Source organism: Gekko japonicus, unplaced genomic scaffold (assembly GCF_001447785.1).
Source record: "Gekko japonicus isolate JY-2015 unplaced genomic scaffold, Gekko_japonicus_V1.1 scaffold2189, whole genome shotgun sequence".
NCBI classification, from domain to species: Eukaryota; Metazoa; Chordata; class Lepidosauria; order Squamata; family Gekkonidae; genus Gekko; species Gekko japonicus.
This window is the reverse complement of record NW_015161468.1, coordinates 285,604-294,198: the sequence shown is the minus strand read 5'-3', so window position 1 is coordinate 294,198 and position 8,595 is coordinate 285,604.

Here is an 8,595-nt window from a genome sequence, read left to right as displayed (position 1 = left end):
GCGGCCGGGACCGTTGGGGGCGGGGGGCCTTTGCGGGGCTTCCTTGCACTCCCACCGGCCTTGCAGGTCCACCGCCGGGCCCCTAATGGGGCTCGGAAGTGGAGCTGCAAGGCCGGCAGCGGCCGGGACCATTGGGGGTGGGGCCGGGGGGGCCTTCGCGGGGCTTCCTCGCCAGGGCTTGGATCGGGGCACCGGGGGTGGAGTGGGCACATGGCGAAGCCCCGCCCCCTTCTTCCGACCGCCCCCTGCTTCCAGTCTCATTCTGTTGCAGAAGGAGGAAGAAGCAGGAGGGTAAGTTGGCGTCCTCCCCCTCTGTCTGGCCGAGGCCACTCCACGTGGCCTTCGCAAGGACTCCCAGCTCCATCCGGGAGCTTCCCCGAGGTAGCTGTGTTAGTCTGTTGCTGCAAAATAGTCCAAGAGTTCAAATAGCACCTTTAAGACTAACAAATAGCACCTTTTAAGACTAACCTTTAAGACTAAGACTAACTGAGTGGTGGGTGTGGCCTTATGACACACTGCCGGTGATGGCAGGGGGTGTGGCCTTATGATACACTTCCAGTGATGTCAGGGTGTGTGGCATATGCTAATGAGTTATGCTAATGAGCCCCCCTAGCTCTTTTTCTACGAAACGACCCCTGGTGTGCACCAACTTTGGAGCTCTAACATGTTTCTCTTCCACCCATTCATTATGGCTCAGGTCAAAGTCTTGCCATTTGATGAGGTAATATAACCGACCTTGTTTAATTTTCTAATCTAAAATGTCCTCCACTCCTTGATGAGGCTCCCACCCGTGTTCAGGGGAGAAGGAGCTGCCAGACGAGGTTTCCATTTTGATGGTCCGGGATCCTTCTTCAGTAGACTGAAATGAAAAACAGGGTGAATGTGTTGTAGGGTTTTTGGTAAATCCACTTCAACAATCACTTTATTGATAAGGCGCACTACTTTGAATGGCCCCACATACTTCCACCCTAGCTTCTTCCCGAATTGCAGTCCTTTAAGATTTTTGGTGGAAATGTACACTTAGTCCCCTGGTTTTAAATCCCATTCTGGGCCCCTCCCTTTATCTGCATAGCATTTGCAGTGCTCTTTGGCTTTAGCCAGTGACTTCTGTAGGGCAGGCAACCCCTGAGTTACTTTGGCCTACCAGGTCTGGACATCCCCTGGGCACAGATCCTCTGAAGTGGTTGTTGGGAGGGGCCTCCCTTCGTATCCATGTACCGCTCTGAAGGGGGACATCCTGGTAGAGCTGTGTACTGAGTTATTGTAACTGTATCCTGGAAAAGGAAGTAGGTCCGCACAGTCGCTTTGCTAGTGATTTACAAAACACCTTAGGAACTGTTCCAACACCTGGTTGGTGCATTCTGTTTGGCCGTCGGTCTCTGGGTGTTAGGCACTACTCAGCCCCTGCTCCACTCCCAGTAATTTTAACAACTCCTTCCAGAAGCCGGCCATGAACTGTGAACCCCAGTCTGAAATTATTTTGCGGGGCAAGGAGTGGAGCCGGACTATGTGCTGCATGAACATTTGGGCCAATTTCCGGGCAGTTGGCAATTGCTTGCACGGGATGAAATGAGCTTGCTTAGAAAATAGATCAACCACCACCCAGTTCGCAGTCTTCCTATGGCTCGGGGGCAAGTCTGTGATAAAGTCCATGGAAATAACGGACCAGGGTTGGTTGGGGGTCTCTAGTGGTTGCAGCAATCCCGGGGTTTCCCCCGATTGCCTCTTACTCATTAAGCATGTTTGATAGGAGGCAACATACTGGGAGATGTCCCTTTGCATCTGAGGCCACCAAAACTGTCATTGTAGGAGATTCAATGTTTTTAAATAACCAAAATGTCCAGCCAGTTTATTATCATGGCCCATCGACAGAATCTCCCCCCATAAGGCTATCAGAACAAACAGTTTATTCTGCTGGTACCAGCAACCATCTTCCTTATGTGCTAAGGTTCCCGCCTTCTCAATCTCCATTTTGTCAGTGTCCATCAGGGCACTTAAATTTCTCTGTCCAAGGCTGGTGCCAAGAGAGGACAGCATGTCTCTCTTAGTGCGTGCAGGGAGAGAGTTCGTCTTCATCTCGACTGAGAGAGAACAGAAGGGAGAGATTGTCTCCCTGAGGACACAATCTACCTTTCAAAGGGGACAGTGGCAAAAGAGTAGACACAGGAAGAAAGGTATGTGTGCCTATCTAGCTATCTAGTCTTTCTTGCCATGAAGGGTGGAGGACAAAGACACAGGATCATCGCACCTGGAACTTCTAACACTGTAACTGCTGCTGTATCACAATCAAGGCCTCCAGCACCAAAATAGTTACTGCCTTCAGGAAAGGGACGTTAAAAGGGAAAGTTTCCTCGTTTCTTGCTTGTTTTCTTTGTACATAGGGAAAGGGGAAGACTCAGGACATAGGAAGCCGCTTTGTGGTCTGCCAAAGCTGAGGATTAGGAAGTCATTACTGTTCCTTAAACAGGGGTCTAGTTTTGCTCAATAAACATAATTATATTTCACAATCATATGACCTGATAAGGCACAAGGGTTGTTCTGTTTCTCAGACATGGCATAAGCCAGTTATGTGCTGATAAGGATGCAATGCTATTTGGCACAGTGCAGAAAGGAAGCCCCTTTTACATTGTGAACCTGAAAACAGGAAGCTGGACTGGCTAATGTTATCACTGGGTGTCTGACTGCCAAACAAAAAACTTGCCTTTACAGGAACAACTTGTTTAGAAGGCAGGATAAGAGATTACTAGTCAAGGCCAGGTGGTAAAGCAAACAGATGCTTTCAGGCCAAAGCCTAATTTTACCCCACTGTCCTGTGGCTGCAGACACCCTCTGTCTCAGGATGCAGGGAGGGAGTGAGAGCAGTCAATGGTAAACCCACCAGGCCCATTAGGTTGGCCGCTCATGATTTAATTAGCGTATGCTCTTGTGCGATATGTATCTGTTTTGCACAAATTTCCCATTCAGATAGGCTCTGTGCGTGCTTCCAGTGTCTCACAGATTCCCAGCCAAGAGTCTCTCAGCGTTGCACACCAATCCGCCGCATCACCCCCTTCCCCCAAAGATGCGATGAGGAAGGGGACCGGGGGGCTGTCATAGAGCAGCCTTAAAAGGCGAAACCCCCGTGGATGAATGAAAAGCGTTATTATAACAGAATTCAGCCAAAGGCAGCAAGTCTACCCAATCACCTTGTTGAAAATTAGTGAAACAGCGTAGATATTCCTCTAGGGTTTGATTCACCCGTTCTGATTGGCTGTCAGTCTCTGGGTGGTAAGCACTGCTTAGGGCCCGTTCCACCCCAATAAGGTCCATTAGTTCCCCCCAAAACTTCGAAACAAATTGGGATCCGCAATCCGTGATTATCTTGATTGGCAACGTGTGAAGTCTAAATACATGTTGAAGGAAAACTTTAGCTAACGATCGGGCAGTTGGCAAACTGGGAAATGGGATGAAATGCGCCTGTTTGGAAAACAGGTCCACGACTACCCAAATTACAGTCACAGACTTGCTGAGAGGTAAGTCTGTGATAAAGTCCATAGAAATCACCTCCCATGGTCTGCTGGGAGTCAGCAGCAGCTTCAAGAGCCCTGGGGGCTTCCCCGGTCTAGGCTTACACATAACGCAGATATGACATGAGTGCACATAACAATGATAAATCCTTGCGCATGTGCAGCCACCAGAATTGACGCTGTAAAAGATGCAGTGATTTTACAAAGCCCGAATGGCCAGCCGGCTTAGATCCATGAACTGTGGCTAACACGTCCCCCCGTAACAGTTTTGGAACAAACAGGTTTTTTTCTTTATACCAGCAGCCATTGTCCCGTTGTTCCAAGTCCCCCCCCCCCACTTCCTCCACATCAGATTTTGAGAGTGCGGAGGCAAATTTGGCTTCCCAGCCCCCCGCGGGGCAGTGGATTGTATCCTTCCTTCAGGGTTGGGGACAAACCACCTTCAGGACAGGAAAAGAAAATACTACCAAAGTCATGCTTTGCCTGCAAGAAGGGAAGCCTTGCGAGGATGATTGTTGGTCATATGGAATCAGACACAGGTTGCTGTGGTATTCTAAGCAGGTGGTTCATAGAACATTTAACCTCAGTGTAGCATCATTGACAACTAGGAGCAGGGCTTGGTATGGTTGGGTGCCTGCTGAAGCCCACAACCTGCAGAGGGCCTGTTGCCCAAGCTTGTCCCACTGGGTTTTTCTCCCAGTTTCCAGTGGAAGAAGTACTCAGAGGCAATGGAGGAAACAGAGCGCAGAATAATTATGTGGAGATCCCTTTCAGCCGAGAGTCCCCTACAACACTGCAGCGATGATTTCTTGTTACTCTCTAAGCCTACCAGCACAGATGAGGCTAAAAGGAGTACCACCGAATCATACTGTGTTCCTTCCTGCAGGAGCTCATTAGCATATAACTCATTCGCATATGCCACGCCCCATGACATCACCGGAAGTGTGTCAGAACAGGGGAAGCAAAAAAGGGGGGAGGCATCTTCAAAAGCCTCCCCTTCCCTTTCCCAGCAGGCCTGCCAAGGCGGGTTGGGGGGGAAGCGAAGAGAGAAGGGGTTTAAAGTTTAATCCAGTTTGGTGTAGTGGTTAAGTGCGCGGACTCTAATCTGGGAGAACCGGGTTTGATTCCCCACTCCTCCTCCACTTGCACCTGCTGATGTGACCTTGGGTCAGTCACAAGCTCTGGCACAGCTGTTCCTGAAAGAGCAGTTTGTGTCAGAGTTCTCTCAGCCCCACCCACCTCACAGGGTGTCTGTTGTGGGGAGGGGAAGGGAAAGGAGTTTGTAAGACGCTCTGAGACTCCAAGTGAAGGGCGGGGTATAAATCCAATCTCTTCTCTTCTTCTTCAAGGAAAATGTCGAGACAATGTGCGACTGCAATCAAAAAGGTCAACGCTATGCTGGGGATTATTAGGAAGGGAACTGAAAACAAATCAGCCCATGTCATCATGCCCCAGCCCTGTATAAATCCATGGTGTAACCTCATTTGGAGTACTGCGTACAGGACAGCCAGTGTGGAGTAGCAGTTAGCGCTTCACAGCAGGGTCTGCCAGATCCAGATTCTTGCTGTGGAAGCTAAGCAGGTGATTTCAGACCACTTAAAGACTTTCAGCCTAACCTACTTTACAGGGTTATTGTGCAGATCGAAAAGGGGAGAGGAAAATGATGTGAGCAGCTTTGGTCCCCACTGTGGAGAAAGACTGTACTTTTCCTAGGTAGAGACTGCAGGGAGGGGGGAGGAGATGGAAACCTGAAGTCAGAGGGGCAGATAATGGTACATTGATGGTTGTCTGGGAAGGAGATCGGGTTGCCACCTCCAGGTTGGGAAATTCCTGGAGACTTGGGGGGTGGAGCCTGGAGAAGGTGGGGTTTTAGGAGGGGTGGGAGCTCAGACAGGTACAATGCCATAGACTCCACCCTCCAAACCAGCCATTTCCTCCTGGGGAACTATTGCTGCCAATTTCCAGGTGAGAGCTGGAGATCACTCAGAATTACAACTGCACTTCAGAGGGCAGAGATCAGTTCCCCTAGAGAAAATGATGGGCTCTTTGTCATTATACCACAGCAAATTCACGCTGAGTGGTCAAGGCCAGGACACCTGCCCAGAGCCTCTTTCTAGAGCTCGTTGAATTTATTTCCACAAGCCTTATTCCTAGTTTATTATATTCATTATATGGTGTACACATGGCAATTTGATTTCAGCTGCTGATTGATGGCCCACACATCCTGAAGTATTGGAAATTCTATACCAGATTATTACATCAATGAATATTTATGTGTGAGCACAGCTACCATGTGAAGAGACCCATGACCTGCTTTTTAAGTTCACATCACACCACACAATATATGAGATAACACCACCTGGTCAGGATTGATGTATAGTATTTTCTGGATGTGTTTTTTAAAATTATATATATTGACCACTGAGGAAGGCCCTTGAGGCCAAAATGCATATGGCATGTGTTGGTCATTTGACATGTCCATCAACTTTGTATGGGAGGTACCCTGACCTAGATAGCCCAGGCAAGCCCGATCTCGTCAGATCTCGGAAGCTAAGCCAACCCTGGCAAGTACTTGGATGGGAGACCTCAAAGGAATAACAGGGCCAGGAGGCCAGAGGTAGGTAATAGTAAGCCACCTCTTTGAAATCTCCAAGCCCCACTAGGGGTCACCAAAAGTCAACCATGACTTCCAGGCATACACACACACAACTCACCAAACACACACACACACACACACAAAAAGCTTTGTGTGGGAGATTATTACAGCATTATGTCAAGCTTGACCCTTAATACAGACTGATATTCAGGCCCTATGTCTTTAATTTAACTATTGTGTACACTATGTAAGGAGCTGAGGTGGCTCAAGTGGTTAAGACGCTGAACTGCAGGCTATGGAAGGTCAGTAGTTCAGCAGTTCGAGACCCGGGTGCCACATGATGGAGTGAGCGCCCATCTCTAGTTCCAGCTCCTGCCAACCTAGCAGTTCGAAAGCAAGAAATTGCAAGTAGAGAAACAGGTACCACTTCGGTGGGAAGGGAACAGTGTTCCATGTGCCTTGGTGTTTAGTCATGCGGGCCACATGACCACGGAAACGTCTTCGGACAGCGCTGGCTCTTCTGCTTTGAAACGGAGATGAGCACCGCAACCCTAGAGTCAGATTCGACTGGCTTTCGAGCAAGGGAACCTTTACACTATGTAATAAATATTTATTTTGATATTATTTTATCTGTTGTAGCTTGATCTGCGTAGCATTATCAGTATGTTTCAGGTTGAGTTTGTTCCCCCTTTCTCTTCATTTGCCTTCACCAGTAAGCCAGAACCTTCTGTCCACCAACTGCACAAGCACAAAAGCTACTGCAATATAAAAGTTCAAATGTAACTGATGCATAGCCCTGGTGCATGTCCAATGCAGTACAAGCCGCTAGTGCTACTTGAACCCCTCAGGTGTGCAGGCACAAAATTTCTTGAAACGTTGCCTATTGGGAATTGTGATCAACAACGCAATCCGGTGGAGTGTTCAGCTCAACAGAAGATGGTGATGGCAAGTGGGGTAAGTTTGATTTGTTTGGATCACATTCAGTGTTCCCTCTAAGCCGAGTTAGCGTGAGCTAGCTCAGTTTTCTAGCCTCCGGCTCACACATTTTTGTCTTCGCTCAGGAAGGAGGGCTCCAGAGCAAACTAATTTATGCAGTAGCCAAATTGCTCGCTCACCACTTTAATGCCCGTAGCTCAAAAAGTAGAGTTTTTGCTTACAAGACTCTACAGCTTAGAGGGAGCATTGATCACATTTATTTCGAAGACAGACTGCTGTTTGAACATGCTTGAGACCAGGTCAGGTGAGATGGTCATTGCAGCCTGCAAATGTGCTCAACAGATTGTGATGGCCATGTTGGTCCAAAAGCTTGTGAGATAGCACAGCAGATAAGGTTATATCTTTTAATGGCCTGAAGTAAGTTCATGTAAAACAATGTAATATATTTCAAGTTTCACAGAAGTAGCTGATAAAAAGTTTAAAGTTTATTTTAAAGAAGTACAGCACGTGAGCTCAAGCAAAGTACAAAGATGAAGTTGCATAACAAATTATAAAAAGAGGAGATTGTACCCAACAGAAATAAATCATCAGCACAAATAATCGGTTCGCTTTGTTTTGAGCCATCACACCCTTTGCAAGAGTTGCACGAACAGAGTTCTTTGAATGGGGTCACCTCATCCAGTTTAATTGACGTAGCCATTTTCACTGGGACCCAACCAGCTGGGGCCGAGCGAGAAAGAGACCTTGGGGTTGCAGACCTGGAGGATGTGGATGCAGTGAAAAGGGAAAACACCATGCGGAGGATTATTAGGCAAAGAATGGAAAATAAAACTGCTGATGTCTTAATGCTCTTGTATAGGTCTATGGTGTGGCCTCACTGGAGTCGTGTGTACAGTCTGGCCTGCTGCTGCTTCACCAAAAGGGCACTGCAGAGTTGCTACAAGTACAGAAGAGGGCTACCAAGATGACAGAGGGGACTGGAGCTTCTTCCCCCCCTGACTCCTCAGCTTCGGGGTCTTTCCCGTTGAGATGATGGGGTGGGGCCGATAAAGTCTATCTAAGTCTTCTGCATGAGGTAGAGAAAGCGGGTAGAGTGCGTTCTTTTCTCCTTCTCCCATAAGACTAGAACTCAGGGGCCTCCAAAGAGGTTGCTGGACAATAGACTGAAGACAGACGCCATGACATACTTCTGTACTCAGTGAGTCATTGAACGGTGGATTTCACAGCACAGACGTAAAAGGCACTGGGCAGATTCATGAATAACAGGTCCGAGGTAACATGACCACAGGGCCTCTCCCTGTAGGTGTCTGACAGCGACAGAGAATCCCTGGGACCAGTGTTCCCGCTGAGCGGAGTTAGCGTGAGCCAGCTCACAGTTTCTTAGCCTTCGGCTCACACATTTTTGTCTCAGCCCAGGGAGGAGGGCTCCAGAGCCAACTCATTTAATGCAGTGGCCCACTCTCTCGCTCACCACTTTCATGCCAGCAGCTCACAAAGTAGAATTTTTGCTCAGAAGACTCCATGGCTGAGAGGGAGCATTGCCCGGGACACCTGCTG